The sequence below is a fragment of the Canis lupus genome, chromosome 19 (assembly GCF_048164855.1).
Source record: "Canis lupus baileyi chromosome 19, mCanLup2.hap1, whole genome shotgun sequence".
Classification (NCBI taxonomy): Eukaryota; Metazoa; Chordata; class Mammalia; order Carnivora; family Canidae; genus Canis; species Canis lupus.
Window position 1 is genome coordinate 27,242,110 of NC_132856.1, and position 18,208 is coordinate 27,260,317.

Sequence of the window (18,208 nt, forward strand, 5' to 3'; positions counted from 1 at the left end):
CCATTTGTAAAATCCAATTAAGGAACTTTGGGTTTTTTTTTTTTAATTTAAATTTTAGTTAACATATAGTGCAATATTGATTTCTGGAGTAGAATTCAGTGACTTACAAACTTACATTCACTTACATACAAGAATTTACTTACATACAACACCCAGTGCTCATCACATCAAGTGCCCTCTTTAGTACCCATCACCCATCTAACTCATCCCCCCCAACCTCCCTCTATCAGCCCTCAGTTTGTTCTCTATCGTTAAGAGCCACTTGTGGCTTCTCTCTCCTTTTTTTTTCTTTTCCCCTTTCCCATATGCTCATCTGTTTTCTTTCTTAAATTCTACATATGGTATTTCTTTCTCTGACAGACTTCTTTCACTTAGCATAATGCCCTCTAGTTCCATCCATGTTGTTGCAAATGGCAGGATTTCATTCTTTTTGATGGCAGAGTAATAGTCGTGTGTGTGTGTGTGTGTGTGTGTGTGGTTAACTACCTAGTAGTGCAATTGCTAGATCATAAAGTAGTATTTTTTCAACTTTTGAGGAACCTCCAAACTGTTCTTCAGAGTGGCTGTACCAGTTTACATTCCTACCCACAGTGCATAAGGATTCCCCTTTCTCCACATCCTTGCCAACACCTATGGTTTTTTGTGTTGTTAATTTTAAACATTCTGACAGGTGTGAGTTCGTATGTCATCATGGTTTTGATTTGTATTTCCCTGATGGATGAAAGTCCTAAATGTGAGACATGAGACCATCAAAATCCTAGAGGAGAACACAGGCAGAAGCCTCTTTGACCTCAGCCATAGCAACTTCTTACTAGACACATCACCACAAACAAGGGAAGCAAAAGCAAAAATGAACTATTGGGACTTCATCAAGATAAAACGCTTCTGCACAGCAAAGGAAACAACCAAAAAAACTAAAAGGCAGCCTATGGAATGGGAGAAGATATTTGCAAACGATGTATCTGATAAAGGGTTAGTCTCTGTAAAGAACTTATCAAACTCAACACCCATAAAAACAAATAACCCAGTTAAGAAATGGGCAGAAGAAATGAATAGATACTTTTCCAAATAACACATCTACATGACTAACAGACACATGAAAACATAGATACTCAATTAAGGAACTTTGATCCAATGTGAACAAAGAATCCTGCAAGCCTAAGTAAAAGTTCAGTCCTGCCTGCCACCAACAGATGGCGGTAGGAGTCATCTAGGTGATGCCCTATTGGGCTTGGACACAAGTATTCTTTAGCACCAGACTTCTCAGAACCTATCTAACACATCAAATGAGAAGCTGGGATAGAAGAAAACAATTTTTCATTCTTGATCATAGCCTAGTGGTATCTCATTTAAGATCAATAGATTCCCTTCTTCTGTAATTCCATACTCACCCAGAAAGTTGGAATAATTTTGTTAACACTTTAATCTTAAGTAGCCCTGCCCTTCCTAGAGTGTGCTGGTAGTAAATATTTAAAAGGGTGATTTGAAATTACAGCTATAGATCTGTTTACTGCGTGATCAGTTTCTCATAAGTTGATTTAGTGGTTATCAGGTCATCTCTCATTTAATTGATAACATACAATTTCTGGGCGGAAGGCTATATCATGAACTCCTAATCCAGGAAATTTCCCGCTGTCCCCTACGACGCCCTTCTGTTCAACATTCTTGTAAGGAATTTTTTCCCTCTCCTTCTTGAAGAATAGTTATTCTCATTTTTGCTTAAACAACTCCAGACACTTTCCAATGTAACCATTTTCATTTCATTTTTACAAACAGGCATGTAAAGTAGAAGTGACCTGAACTGATGTAACCTGCAGATTATTCACAAATTGGTAAAAGCAAAGGAAAATGTCTTCTTTTAAACTGTTGGTTTGGGTCATCAGCAATTTTCTCATTTTGGGCTTAACTAGTATATACAGGTATTGCAATGATGGTTTGATTCTCTAAAGTTCTTACTTGTCATGGAATGAATTCTGTCCAGTTGGGAATTGGATGTGGGATTTTCAGATGAAAGCCTGCATATCTAGGGTATAGAAAATTTCCACGTTTTTCTTTTACATTTTATTACATAAATAACACAAATGCAGTTCATGAATCTGAAAGCATGAACACATTTTCTGGTGTCACTTCAAGTCATAGATTTGACTTGTGAATACACATTATGGTGATCCTGGTTTGGGAGTTTTTTTTTTCTCATGGATGCAGCAAACATTTTGCCTAATCCCATTTCTCATTTGGGATTAAGTTTTTAGTCTCTTCAATGTGAAGTGGAAATCAGCCTTTTCCTAGCAGTGATTCTGCACTGGATTGTGTCTACAAGGAATAGATTGTATTTCTGTCAAGGATCTGTCCTTGGCAAGATTGTTGCATAGTCATATAAAGATTGGAGTTGTACATACTTCTTCCTTTGAGGATTTGGGCTGCTGTGTGCAGTGTGGAATGGAAGCCTGTCAAGGAGAAAAGCGATGGGTGTCACGTGATTTCACAAAATGGATTGTTAGCCAGCCGTGGAGAGGTCTTACATATAGTCTAGCCTTGTCCATTCAATTTATAGATAAGGGATTTGAGGCACAGAAAAGGCGAGTAATTTCCCAAGATGACGTGACTAATTGGTGTTCAGCTGTTTCCCCTAATAGTTTTTCCAGGACTATTATCGTGGGCCCCTATAAATTCTGATTTTCTGAATCAGTGGTAGAGCCTGGCATCTGCATTTTTAATCTTATTTTTGAATGTATCCTTTAGGCATTTCTAATATATAGCCAGATTTTGGAATTCCTCTACTCTATTTCTCTTAATTTTTATAGAAGTAATTCTCAACCAGGGATGATTTTTGGTCCAGAGGGGATTTTGGCAAACTCATGTGAATGAGTTTGCTTCTTACTGGAGACACTTAATTGTTACAAATGGGAATTGCTAGGGCGCCTGAGTGGCTCAGTCACTTAGGCATCTGATTCTGGATTTCAGCTCAGGTTGTGACCTTAAGATTCAGGCTCTGTAGGAGCCCTGCATCAGGCTTTGTGCTCAACACAGTGTCTGTTTGACATCCTCTCTTTCTCCCTCTCCCTCTGCCCATTTCTCCCCATGTTCTCTCTTTCTCTCACATAATTAAAGAAATCTTTTTTTAAAAAAATGGGACTTGCTCCTGATACCTACTTGGTAGAGGCCAGAGATATGTTAAACATATGTAACACATAGCATTGCAGAGCAGGGAATTACCTAGCCCCAAATGCCAGTGGTGCAGAGATGGAGAAGCACCTGACTTAGAGTCCCAGAGTTTCTCATACTCCAGATCAAATTTTAGTTCACTCCAGCTCTGTGACCCTAGGCAAGTTGTATAATCTTTTAAAGCTTAGTCTTCACGTCTGTAAAATGGGAATATTAACAGGATATGTCACAGGGTTATGAGGAGTTAAGTGTAATGGAGTATTGGAAAGTACTTAGAGGAATGTGCATGGCTGATGGTTAATTCTCAATAAACATTAGGTGTTATAATTAACTCTCATTACAGTCTGACTTTCAGTTTTTTCTTAAAGATTTTATTTATTTATTTTGAGAAAGAGAGAGAGAGAGAGAGAGAGTCTGAGCACTAGCAGAGGGGAAGGGCAGAGGAGGGAGGGAGAAACAGACTCCCCACTGAGCAGGAATCCTAACATGGGACTCAATCCCAGGACTCTGAGATCATGACCTGAGCTGAAAGGCAGACTCTTAACCAACTGAGCCACCCAGGAGCCCCTGACTTTTTCAGTTTTGATGTATGATAAGATGTGGCTAAAAACAGTGAATGAATAGCTTCCAAAGGTAGAAAGTTACTAAAAGCACTTTGACACGTTCTAAGGGCTGATACATGTTTGTTGATTTTAATTAATTTGAAAAAATGTAAATGTAGGTGTGGCTTGGGTTTTTTGTGTATGTGTAGTAGGAGAGATGAACAGCAAATACAGCTTCAGGGCAATGGCTGTATTTGTCCACATTAGCTGAGATTTCTGGGCGCAGGGAGTAAGATCAGACAAGCTCTAGTGGCTCCAAGGAAAGCAGTGCCCACTAACTATTTGGTGCCAGATTCCTACTTGTTCTTCCTTTCCTGTGGGAAATGAGTAAGAGGTAATGGTGCAGGTGAAATGGGGTGAGTTTGGGTCTTACTTCAGGTATTATTTTTGCAAAAAATAGCTAGGTTGTATGCTCCTTAGGCGGGCAAGGCCCTTCACCATGTTTTTTCTGTAGCCCCAGTGACAACACCTGTGTCATACTTGTTGCTGGCACCCCATAAGCATTTGCAATTTGGAGCAACCTCAGATTTTTCATGTAATCTATATCAAAGCCAGGAATTCAAGATTCAGTCTCTTTGGGGGCACCGGGCTGGCTCAGTCACTAGAACATGCAACTCTTGATCTAGGGGCCATGAATTTGAGCCCCATGTTGGGTGTAGAGTTTACTTAAAAAAAAAAAAAAAAGATTCAGTCTCTGGTTGAGTCACACTTAAAAAAATCGTAGTAATGATAATAATGATGGCAAACACATTTGTATATATGCCTGCCCGTATACACATATATATGTACACACTTAAGCACGTGTGTGTGTGTGTGTGTATGTGTGTGATATGTCATAAATTTTTAACAACTGACTCTCAATGAATGTTTAACAACTGCCTGTGGCTTTGGTGAACAATGGCTGATATCAGTGAAGATGGAATTGGGAAGGATTTGGATCTCATGAGACAGTATGAGCCAGCTCTGGCAACATGACTGCTTAATAGTGCTTGCGTGTGCCAGGTACTGTGCCAAGTGGTAAGTGCTTTAAATGCTCATTTAAATTTCATGTCAACCCTTTGGAGGTAGATGTACTATTAACATCTCCATTTTGCACATGAAAAACCTGCGGCACAGAGAATTTAAGCAAGCAGCCCAGGTCACACTGAGTGAATGGGAGAGTTGGGATGGGGATCCAGGCAACCTGGGATCAGAATTCATATTGTCTTTCAACATTATAGCATTATTACTTTAAAATCTCTGTTACTAATTAAAATTTTCCATGAGTGTCCAACATTACCCCCCCCCCCTTTTTTAAAGATTTTATTTACTTATTTGAGAGAGAGCAGAGCTAGAGAGAGACAGCACAAGCCGGCTGGCAAGGAGGGTAAGGCGGCGGGGTGGAGGACAGAGGCAGAGGGAGAAGCAGACTCCTTGCTGAGCAGGGAGCCCGATGTGGGGTTCCATCCCAGGGCCCCAGGATCATGACCTGAGCTGAAGGCAAATGCCTCACCGACTGAGCCTCCCGGGTGTCCCCCTGAAATTACTTCTGAAAATTCACTCCTTCCTCCTGGCTCTCTCTCTTCTCCCACACTTGCAGTCTTTCCCTCCCCTGCATCACACTCCTCCTGCAAGAATGTCTCCAGTGGCCTCAGAAAGTATAATTAAGTTTTATCTTCTGGCTGCGTTTCTCACAGGAATCGGCCACCGTGGAATTCTGATGAATCAGACTCTTCTCCCTGTTACATTTGTTCATTTTCTTCAAACTACATCGAAGCATGCCCCTCGTGTCAGCCCAGCCAGCACATATACCTGCATACCCTGGTCTCACTTAATCCATTTTTGAATTGATACCTGAAGTCTAGCTCCATGCTCCCTTCTTCCTAGAGGCCCTTCTAATGTCACCAAATAATTGAGATAAAGGACTTTTGAAAATGAAAATGTCACAATTTGAAGACTTTTCTCCTCTCTTCTCCTACTTTTTTCTCCTACTTTTCTTGTAGGGAGAAGGAAGCCATTTTTACTCACTGTGAACAAACAGGACACAGCTATTTTTATTGGATGAGAACATTCTTTTCTCATGCTTGTCCCTTTCTTTTTTTTTTTTTTTTTTAACTTTTTTTTTTTATTTATTTATGATAGTCACAGAGAGAGAGAGAGAGGCAGTGACACAGGCAGAGGGAGAAGCAGGCTCCATGCACTGGGAGCCCGACGTGGGATTCGATCCCGGGTCTCCAGGATCGTGCCCCGGGCCAAAGGCAGGCGCCAAACCGCTGCGCCACCCAGGGATCTCTGCTTGTCCCTTTCAATGGGATAATTGTAGGTGATTCTGAAAGGCTTAACTGGGTCCTCTGGTCTAGTTTGGGATGGATATTGTCATGCAGAAGTGTTTCATGAGGCCCAGTGTGCATCTCCTCCTAAAGATGGCTCTTACTTGTGGTCATGCAGCAAATGGTGCAGTTTTTGAATTTCCAGTGGCGGGGGCAAAAGCTGTGTGGTGATTGATCTGGAATGCCCCCTCATACTGAAGAAGCGAGAGTGAGGATCTGTCACTGAAGAAACGTAGTGCTGGATTGTTTTATCTTTCCCTGTGGCCTCGGCCACCAAGATATTCAAACATTTCTCAACATTGTTCCCTGGAATTTATAGGCGTTTAAAAGAAATCCATCGTCAACTCGGTCAGGGAACTGCTCACTGAAACGTATTTTAGACATGTTTCATTCCTCTCTTCCCTTCCGGGTTTCTCAGAGTTTTTATTACAGTAATATGTGATTGAATGTCTACAAAGTTTTATCCAGTCTTTTCCAGACTCACCTGCCATAGAATTCTTTTTTAAAGCATTTTATGTGACCTGTGTTCAGCTGAGTAGCCTCTGGGAATTCTATATTAGAGATACACATTGTTGGACGTTTGGGGATGACCCTAAGATCCCACCTGGAGCCAGTCTTTGTTCTCTTAAGAAATTCTATTTCCAACTCACTATTCATAGTCATGTGAGTGTCTCTGATTATCCTTCTTTTCTTTTTTTTTTTTTTAATATTTTATTTATTTATTCATGAGACACACAGTGAGAGAAGCAGGCTTCCTGTGGGGAGTCTGATGCAGGACTTGATCCCAGGACTTTGACCACGACCTGAGCAGGTGCTCAACCACTGAGCCACCCAAGTACCCCTCTGATTATCTTTCATTGCTAAACATTTTTCTAGATACTCAATGCTAAAACATTGCTCTGGTTAGCAATGTGATAGTCTGTGGTAAACATACACACAAATAGAAAGTTTCAAAGACATGGGAAATTAAAATTTAAGAACAGTGATAGAGAGTCAGTGACAAACCCCTTCTGTGTATTGATCAGCACAATTACTGTCACTATAGTTAGTTATAGAAAGGCTTCTGCCTCCGTGGGTAGACTTCTGGCTAGAATATGTGTGAGGTTACTTTTTGAATAACCATATGAAGGGTGATTGGAAATTTTTTTTGTCTAATGGTTTAGGGAAATTGTTGCCTATAAGCAAAAATATAAACCAAATTATTGTACAGCACGAGCCCTGTAGGACTGTGAGCCCCTCTCCATGCCATACAAATCAAATTTGAGGTGATGGATAGTTAAGTTTTGTGAGAGAATATCATGTATCTCAATGATTAATTAAACACAGGTTTATGGATGAAGAGCTTTAAAACATTGTTTTCTACGTTCCACTGCTGAAAAGTTTAATTCAGGAGCTATGAAGTGAAACACAGAAATACGGGATTTCTAAGAGTAATCCAGGTACAATGTCTTTATTCACACTGTAGAGTTGTCATGCATGCTGAATTAGCACATTCTGAGCCATTGTTCCAAGGGGTAATAGGGGCATAACATTTTCATCATTCACTCAGTACATAATCTTGTTTTATTGTGGTTCTATTTCAGATACGTTATTTAATATCTATTTCTTTGCAAATCATATATGTAGTATATCTTTAAAATAAAAGAGTGAATGAGAAAGATTTAACATTTTCCTGACCCGGGTAATGTGACTATAAATGTCTTTGGCTTTTAGTCACAAAAGAACAGGGACCACTGTGATTATATATATATATATATATATATATATATATATTTGGTTGTCATCTCAAGAATCCACATATTCAGCCACTTTTCTGATTTTTTTCCCCATAGCTTCATCCTTCATCCAATGTGTGATCTTTAGCACTTTATGGATTGGCCACATGTATAGATTGATGAATTTTCTCTTCCTTTTTCTGGGTGTACCATCCTGTTGGTTTATTTACATTGATGTCTTGGCCAACAGCGCTTTAATGTATGCCTGAACAAAGCTTATCTTTTGTGTGTTTTCTATGTAAGGAAAACACAGCCCTCTTGCACATAGGAATACTAGACAGCACTTTTGTGCTTGTTGGTCATCTAAAATAGAGAAATCACCCAAACACAAACATGTGAAAATATGGCAGTAAATAGACCATGAAAAGGGCACTTGTTTATACATCAATAGTGAAAGATGAGGGCAGCACAGTGGCGCAGTGGTTTAGCGCCGCCTGCGGCCCAGGGCATGATCCTGGAGACCCTGGATCAAGTCCCACGTCGAGCTCTCTGCATGGAGCCTGCTTCTCCCTCTGCCTGTGTCTCTATGAATAAATAAATAACCTTTAAAAAAAAAAAAGTGAAAGATGAGGTCGAGCATCACCCTATTTGGTCCCTTCTGATAACATGCACATTGGGTGACCAGAATGTCTCACCAGTCTATGCATGTCTGCAAATACATGTCTGCAGAAGTGTGGCGAGTGTTAACTTTCAGTTTACAAATACATTGCAGGGGCAGCCCAGGTGGCTCAGTGGTTTAGCACTGCCTTCAGCCTGGGGTATGATCCTGGAGACTAGGGATCAAGTCCCACGTCGGGCTTCCTGTATGGAGTCTGCTTCTCCCTCTGCCTGTGTCTCTGCCTCTCTCTCTCTCTCTCTCTCTCTCTCTCTGTGTGTGTGTGTCTCATGAATAAGTAAATAAAATCTTAAAAAAAAAAAAACAAATACATTGCAGAGGAGAAGTAAGTTTGTAAATGCATACTCCATGAATAATGAGGATCGACTGTGTGTCTACGTATGAAGCTTGATTGGGGAGCCACTATAGTGTGGTAAAATTTAAATCCCTCTTTTGCTTAATGGTGCTGTGACCTTGGACATGTTATTTAATATCTCTTAACCTCAGTTTTTTTGTCTGTACAATGTGGCAATATTAGATGTTCCCTAATAGGAGCATAATGAGCATTAAATGTGAAAATGGTCTTAGAATAATAGATTATGTATATATGTACTCAGTAAATGTTACCTTTTGTGTTATTGGTGGTGATAATGATATTATCTTTGTTTTCTCTTCCATGTAGGGCAAAATGCAGTAATTCCTTGGCAGGGCTATTGTGAACCTTCCATGACATACCACAGGTGATGGCATCTAGTCAGTTCTAAAACCCAACACAATTGGGAACTGTGGGAATGTCATGGAGCAGGATAAATGTAGTCCACCGTTTTCCTGACAGTCATTGCTACCACATAGTTGGAATTTTTGTTTTTTCACAGACCCCTTCCTGCACTGTTTGGCATATTATAGTTCTTGTTCACTGTAATTAGTCTTTACTTTGGGCCAGTGGTTCACAGTGGAAGTCATTTTGATGCTCAGGGGGCATCTGGCAATGTCTAGAGGGCTTTTTAGGTTTTCTCAACTGGAGAAGGTGTAACTGGCATGTAGTAGATAGAAGCCAGGAGGCTGCTAAGCATACTACACAGCATAGGACAGGATGGCTGCGCACAGCAAAGAACTGTCCAGCTGAAAATGTCAGCAATGTCAGTGTGAAAAACCCTCAACCAAACTGAAAGCTCCCTGAAGGCAGCAGGCACTGTGACTTATACTCCTGAGCCTTGGCCCAGGAACAGGTACTTACCTGGCCCATAGCAGATACCTCTTGAATGAAAGAAGCTTCACATGCCTCCCCTGTTTGGTTGGCATGTCAGCAGATTGGCTTCATTGCCTCCAAATGTTCAGATTCAGTCTTCAGTTCATCTCTTCCTTCCTGATTTTATTGTTTTAAAATTTTCAGTTGTGCCATATTTCAAAAACAAGGGGGAAGTTACCCCCCCCCAGAAAATAGTATCCCCAGGGCTCAAAGTGTGGTCTGAGGACAGGTACCAGTCTGCAAACTGTTATCAGTCCAGAAGGAGGCCCACAGAGAAAATGGGAGTAAGAGTTGAGACACTTTTATAGCAATTGCCCAATGCTGTGGTCTTTGTTTTATATATAAAAGTATCAGGGATCCCTGGGTGGCGCAGTGGTTTAGCGCCTGCCTTTGGCCCAGGGTGCGATCCTGGAGACCCAGGATCGAATCCCACGTCGGGCTCCCGGTGCATGGAGCCTGCTTCTCCCTCTGCCTATGTCTCTGCCTCTCTCCGTCTCTCTCTATCATAAATAAATAAAAATTTAAAAAAAAAAAAATAAAAGTATCAGTCTGCAGCGATGTGGAAGTTAAAGGCCCTGGTCCTTTACCTCCAGTACTCTGAGAAGCACAGATAACCAACTCAAGACTGCCACTTCCCAGATTTCACAGATGTTGACATTGCTATCTTAAAGTCATTTGTATTTGCACCTGTTTCAATCTCATTCTGTCACCTTGCCTCTTATTTATTTATTTTTTAGTACAGTGGGAGAGAGAGGGGAGCAGATGGAGAGAGAGAGAAAGAATCTTAAGCAAGCTCCATGCTGGGAGCCCTCCAAGGGCTCCATCTCGGGACTCTGAGATTGTGACCTGAGCTGAAAATGCTTAACCGACTGAGTCATCCAGGTGCCTGGCTCTTTTTAAAAGAAATAAAGCATCTCAGAAATATGTATTGAGCTCCCACTATGTGCTCAGCATAGGTTGGTGCTCTTTGGAACAGGTTCTTCAGAACCCGGCCCTGTACCCTACCCCTCTGCTCTGCTGTTCATTCCCTGCCCTCAGTTGTCAGGGAATTTCAGGAAGTGGACAGAAAACCATCTGCTAGAAAAACAACAAACAAAACCAAACCTATCATTGGGGTGCCTGGCCAGCTCATTTGGTGGAATGATTTCGAGGTGACTCGATCTTGGGGTCGTGAGTTCGAGCCCCATGTTGGGTGTAGAGTTTACAAAAACCTACCATACTGACTTCTCAAACTTCTGTTTAGATCAGGAATGGGTACACTACCTGTTTCAGTGAAGTTTAATTGGAATATATCCATGCTTATTCATCTACTCGTTGTCCGTGGCTGCTTTCACGCTGAACAGCTGATTTGAGAGTTGCTACAGAGTCCGAATGGTCTGCAAAGCCTAAAATAATTACAGTCTGGTCTTTTACAGAAAATGTTTGTTAATCCCTGATTTAGACAAGTACTTTTTCAGGTGAAACCAGTCTGGGCTACCCATTTGCATGTCAGTTATAAACAATTTGGCTTCATGGATTGGTGGAGAGGGAGTGGATCCAGTTTTCTGATTATTTTTATTTTTTTTTCTCTTATAATTCACCTTTTGGCTTGTTCTTATTGAGCCTTTATCCTGAATTTGATAGTAGAGTTCTTGGTAATTCCTGCCTTTTTTTTTTTTTTTTTTTTTTTTAGAATGTCAGTGGCCTTCTTTCTTGGTAGCAGCACTAAAGATATACACAAAAGATTATTATAAGGATGGTGATAACAGGTAACAACTACTAGTGCCAGGTGCCATACCATGAACTTTATGCGCTTCACATTACATCCATTGTTCCACTGTCCAAGATCTTCCATCTTAAAAGGAGCAGGGTGGGGATTCCAACTCAAATGTCTTGACCTGAGCCCAGTTTTGATACCAGTTTTTTGCAACAGGGCCTACTGGTCATCAATGTGTTACTGTGGTTTGTGTTGCGCTATATATTTTAGAATGTTAATTTCCAAGCTTTTTTTCTTGAAAAACCATGATGTCATTTTAAATGGCTGATTTCCACTGAATTTGTTCTTGTTTAAATATGAAAATGAATTGTGTGTTTAATAAGATGCCACTTCCAAAACAACATACAGCATTCATTTTGTTGACAGGAAATCATTTCTTCTGTAATTTACATATGATAATGGAGGTGTTGTTTGACATTTGCTTTGCTTCTCACTCATTGGAGATTCTAGACGAGGGATGGAAGAAGGCTGGTTTTACCCCCTGGGGGGATATATACTCACAATTAATCTAGTTGCAAACCATCCTGTGAGCAAATGTGCATAAGGGTATGCGTTTGGGCTTTTCAATTTGTTTTTTGCTTTCTAGAGCTCTAAAATAATGTCAGGAAAGATGACTCCATGTCCTGAAGGGTGCCTCATTTACTTCAGAAAATGAGTATTCATGCTGGAATCCTGGGGTGTAGTTCAGTGTTCTGTATGAAGTGCCTACGAGGTGCCAGTTTGATGAGTGTATTTTTGTTTGAACTTGATGCTTTTCTCCCCACCAATCTTATTCCCAGAATTAAATTCTAGTAATAATTGGTCCTTTGGCATCATATGGATGATTCCAACGTGTTGTAATAGCTTATTATGGAAGACGAGACATCATGGCCTCCCATCAAGATGATGTTCCCTGTTCATCTTGTTTCATTATAGCCAAATTTGTTTAATCTGAAAGTGGAAAGAATCATTAGAAGACAGATGTCAGGAAACTTTCTGACACTCCAGCTTTCTGTGATTTTAAGCATGGCTTGAAGTAATCATATGATAAGAGTAGAAATCTGGCCCATTTTCCCCTAATGAGATCTGGAAGCTTTTTGCAAAAGACAATAATGTTCTTTGTTCCCAAGGAATGTGTTGATAGCAGAGCTGTCTAGGGATAGTTGCTTTGTGTAGCCAGTCCCTCCCCAAAACATTAATAAATGTGGGTGTTTGAGTATTTATCCTAACCTTGTCTAAGTTTTCTAGGAAGTTATTCCCATGCCCATAGACTAAGCCAAGTCTCTTGGAGCATCTTGTCCATGATCCTTATTGCATTCATCACAGTTGTGAATATTTGTGTAATTGCACATTTAATGTATGTCTCCACTGCTTGACTGTGAAGTCAGAGAGGGTGAAGCCTTGTTCCCCATGTTCCCCTTCACACCCCTAGTACTCTACAGAGTGGGTAACAGGGGGCGGTCACTGAGTGAATATTTGTGGAATAAATGAATAAAATCAATGAAGTCTTGCATCACTGAAAATACTGAGTTCCATTGTAGGTTGAAACTACACTGTCTCTTTCTTGTGTTTACCCCACAACACAGCATAGAGGAGTCATTTTATAAGTACCAGTTAAATTGGAGAGCTGAGTGATTTCGGTGTGGCCAACTTATAATTTGTGTCTTTTCAGTATTGTTGTGGGCAGGCTGTAGACTGCAAGCAGGATCTCACATGTGGAGAGACTACAGCAAACCCTGGGCACCTGCTTCCTTCACTGTCTACTCCTGTGTAGATTTGGGGCTGGGATATGTGGGGCCGGAGGCTGGCATCTCTGGCACAGGGAGTAGTTTGGTGCTGTTTTTCTCCATAAGCAGAACTAGAAGTTCTGGAATAATTGTACATCATAGCAGAGTAGTTACAAGCATGGGCTTAGAAGTCAGGCAGAGTCTGTAATTCCTATCTGGGTGATATTAGTCAAGTTACATAATCTGGCTGAGCCTTACTTTGCTTTTCTACAAAATAGGAATAAGAATAGGACCTACCTGGTGATGGTTGGGATCAGGGGAATATAAAGGACTGGCATGAAACACATAAAAATGGAGCAACTATCATTAATCCTTAAAGAAAGGAGATGTGGTTATAAGTGCTGGTTGATTTCTAGTATCATTTTGTCTTCAGCCTGATGGAGTCATATCAAAGCACCCGGCGAGAAAGCCCTTAGATTTAGACCCAGCACATTTTTGTGCTTTGTTAGCATTTTATTTAGTTTTGGCTTTGGACAGAAATTTCCTCTGAGTAGGCAGGTGAAAAGTGGTTTATGAGCTGATTTAAAAAAAAAAAAATCAAAGTTGGATTTTTAAAAAAGAGAGAGAGAATGTTGGATAACTTGTGTCTTCTAGCTTTGCTACTCAAAGTGTGGCCCATGGACCAGCAGCACTGGCATCACCTGGGAGCTTGTTAGAAATGCAGATCTTAAAAAAAAAAAAAAAAAAAGAAATGCAGATCTTCAGGGCTTACTTCAGTCTTCGGGAACCAGAATCAGCATTTTCACCCAGGCTCTATAGATGATTGAGAGACACATTAACATTTGAGAAGAGTGTTCCCAAATAATTCATTTGTTTAGTACTTTGATTTGGTGCTAGCAAGCTGGAATCTTGGGGCTTACAGACAGTATTAGAGGAAAGAGAAGGCAAATACATTTTCAAAGTTCAGTTTGAAACCAAACTATCATTAAATATAGAATAATATTTTTAAGCAGTGTTCAATTCCAAATCTTATGCATATCAAATGTTATGAAATAGAAAAGAGGCTTATAGGTTAAGGTCACCACTAAAGGTAAAAGGACACTGGAATCTTCTAGTACAAACTTCTTTATTCCAGGGGAAAAACGAAGAGGGGCTATCTAACAAAAGATGGGGATAAATGAAACAATATCTATTATGTTCTACTGCAAGCACAGGATCTGTCTGGGGATACCAAACAAGAAGCACAGTTACAAATATGATGATAATGAAGCTAAGGATAGTGATATCAATAGCTTGTGTTTTGGAATACATACCCCCTGTTGAGTGGTGTGATAAGAACTTTATAGATCTCCACCTTCAAACCCCACACCATCTCTAGGAGGTAAATACTGTTGTTATCACCAACTTAAAGAGAAGGAAACCCAGCCAGAGGCAGACTAAGTATCTTGCCCAAGGTGTAGTGTGAGTGTGTGGCTGGGATTCAAACTCTAGAGCCTGTGCTACTACTGCCTCCCAGATAGAACAAATAGAAGGTATGCCTTTGGATTAAGAATAGTGAGGGAAAGAGCCTTCTGTCTTGTATATACAGGAGCAAGGAATGTGGAAAGTTGCATGCAACTAGTTTATTTAAAGAGCAAACTGTACTTTTTCCTCAAATAAACACCTCTGTTAAAGGAAACATCTTTGTTAAAGAGGGCTTGCAGTTGGGGAATGGCCTTGACTTGAAACCTACCCTATTTCAACAGCCTGGTTGACCTTTGGTTTCTATGAAAATCTCTACATAGCTGCATGCTTTAAAGATATGTTTTTTTGTATTTAATGATGGTTTGGCATATGGAATTGACTCCCTTTGGATCTGAGATATACTTTGAATATTGACACCAGGATTTTACCTAATTTCCAATATGAAGCCTCCTGGGAAGCCAACTGGAAGACCCAAGCAGAACAGACCCTTGCTGTGTTCAGTGTCACATGTAGGCTTAAAGGACCATAAAATGCATCAAGGCACATGGGCTCTGAGATGGATGCAACATTTTCTAACTTTTGATTAAGAAGAAGGGATTTTGGGGCACTTGGGTGGCTCAGTTGGTCAAGCATCTACCTTCAGCTCAGGTTATAATCCCCGGGTCCTGGGATCGAGATCCACGTTGGATGCCCTGCTCAGTGGGGGGTCTGTCTCTCCCTCTCCCCTTCCCTTTTCCCCCACTCATCTCTTTCTCTCACTCCGTTTCTCTCTCAAGTAAAGAGATAAAATCTTTAAAAAAAAAGAAGAAAGAATTTTGTCAATATATGGCGTGAAATTTCCTTGCTGATACTGAGGGATATTTTTTTAAACTAGTCATGAAACTTCATTTCTCTTTCCCTGATGCAGACTTGGTGACATTAGAGGATTGTATTTCTATTACACAACTGAAATCTGGAAAGAAAAGATTATACTTACTGTTGAGCATAACATAACATATAGAACAATATGGAATGGTTCCAGAGGGGACCCACACTGTTATGCCCAGACAGCTCTCAAGTCTTTGACACAGAGCTTTCTGTGTTGAACTCCAGGTAGAACCAAGAGCTTTGAAAAGAGACTCAAAACATAAAACAAAAAACCGAGGAAAATTATTTCTTTGTTCAATAAGAAGACTTTTCTCAGAGAATGCAGCAGCGCCAGACAGTGGAATTCAGCTGCCCACGTTCCAGTCCGATTTCTGCCTCTTACTAAGCTTGTATGAACTTGGACAAATTTCTCAACTTGTCTTGCATCGTTTTCTCGTTTCTAGACCAGAGATAATGATAATTCTCATTATCATTATCATGGTGAGGATTGAACTAAATAATGTGTGCCAGCGCCTAGCACAGTCCCATAATAAATTGTGGTCACCATGTGATGGATGACAAAAAGTCAGAGTTCTCCTCCATGTGTCCGAGTGAGCAAACTGGAAAAACTCTTTGAATTAATAAATCTGTGTGAATTCCTTTGTGCCTTCAGTAGAAGGAGGAACAGAAAAGCTCTGTTTTCTTATCTGTGTTGCTGGTGTTTGAACCGGTTCTGTTTCTGAAGTCACAGTTGGTTGCGTATGGAATAATCTGTACCACGCTTCATGCAGCTGAATATAGATTTTGTTTCCTTTTAACTAGTGCATCACTGTCTGTGTTTTTTAAGCCTTTCTGGATTCTCCGTGAAGTGTCTTCCATTGCTATCTGGAACTGCAGGCAGTGAAATGTTGTCTCCTCTTCTCTCCTCCCTGTGTCTGTGTTCCCAGGCACAGTGCTAGAGTGCCAGGTAATAGAATGAGACCCCCCACATCCCCGCCTCCTGCACCCTCCACTCCCCACCACTGGCCTTCATGCTGGTTAGAAATATATTATGGGTAATAGAGGGCGCTTTTAAAGGCCCCTGTGATGATTGGAACTGGGTTTGCTGTTCCAAGGCAGGAGACAATTTTCATCTCTCGAAATTGATATGAAAGAAATGGGGTGATAGCAAGAGGCATTTTCATGTTTAATTGTAAGTTATTTGACAATTGCAAAATGTATATACTCTGTGAGCAATCTACACTTAAGATTTCACATTTCTAAAATAACTGTCCAATAAAGTCAATGTAGCTTATATTCTTAATATTTGAGATCCAACACTCAAAAATTTAGGAATAGAAATGCAGTGGGCAGGAGACGGAGCAATCCGTGGTCCCTACAGTGATGTTCGTTTCATACCCTAACCAAGACTCATACTGTGGCTTTTGGGTAAATAGAGGTAAGAGTAGATAGATTTAGCAACTTAGTATTTAACTACACCTATGAAAGGTGAAAAAGACCTTCTTTAGTGCATGAAGTAGGCAGTCACTGCTTCTGTTTTACTAGCACAGAGAATGGAATTCAGTAGTATGTGTTGAATGAACCTGTGAATTTGAAACTTTTACTATTCATGGAATGTTTGATTTGAAAGTGGCAGGAAGGGATCCCTGGGTGGCGCAGCGGTTTAGCGCCTGCCTTTGGCCCAGGGCACGATCCTGGAGATCTGGGATCGAATCCCACGTCGGGCTTCCGGTGCATGGAGCCTGCTTCTCCCTCTGCCTGTGTCTCTGCCTCTCTCTCTCTCTCTCTCTGTGTGACTATCATAAATAAATAAAAATTAAAAAAAAAAAAAGAAAGTGACAGGAAAACCTTTCCATTGAATATTATATGGTGGCCACACTTCAAAATTATACTTCTCCCTTTGTTTACATTCAGGCTGGGTTAGCATTATACAGAGCTCTCTACGCCTTTAACATATGCTGACTGTCTACTGCAACCAGTTAAGGATTTTTTAAAAAAGGTTTTATTTATTTATTCATGAGAGAGGCAGAGACAGAGGCAGAGGGAGAAGCAGGCTCCCTTAAGAGAGCCCGATGCAGGACTCGATTCCAGTACCCCAGGATCACAACCTGAGCCAAAGGCAGACACTCAACCACTGAGCCACCCAGGCTTCCCCCAGTTAGGGATTTTACTGTACATTTCTGAGCCCTCAGTTTTGTGTATTTTTCTTTCTGTATGTTAAAAACCTTAGAGATGATTGATTTGGGGAGATAATTTGTGAAAGCACCAAATAACAACAATTTCCATTCTGTGCTCACAAAGATCTATAGCCTTAGAAGAAAAGGACAAATGGTAAACCTTTCCATTCCAAAACAATTTGATGCTACCTTTGCCATCTGTTCTATATCTAGGCACGTATATATAATTTTTTAAAGAAGTATCCTTTTAGGGGCATCTGGATGGCTCAGTTGGTTAAATGTCTGCCTTCAGCTCAAGTCCTGGGATCAAGCCCTGTGTCAGGCTCCCTGCTCAGTGGGGAGCCTGCTTCTCCCTCTCACTCTCTATCTCAAATAAATAAATAAAATCTTTTTAAAAAAGAAGTAAACTTTTAGAGTTTTTATTTATTTTTCTTATTGCATTATTGATGGCAGAAACCACATGGAAGTATTAAGAACCCAATTAATCATTTCTAATCTCACTATCCAGAGATATTGCTGTTACCGTATGACTATTTCTTTCTAGTTCATTCGCCTTGTATAACT

The 18,208-nt window shown here is 40.5% G+C and overlaps 1 protein-coding gene across 15 annotated transcripts in view; it reads left to right on the top strand.

Moving 5' to 3' along the window:
• MAGI1 (membrane associated guanylate kinase, WW and PDZ domain containing 1) overlaps positions 1-18,208 on the top strand; it is a 641,903-nt gene that overhangs the window by 342,938 nt on the left and 280,757 nt on the right. The gene's annotated exons all lie outside the window — the stretch shown is intronic.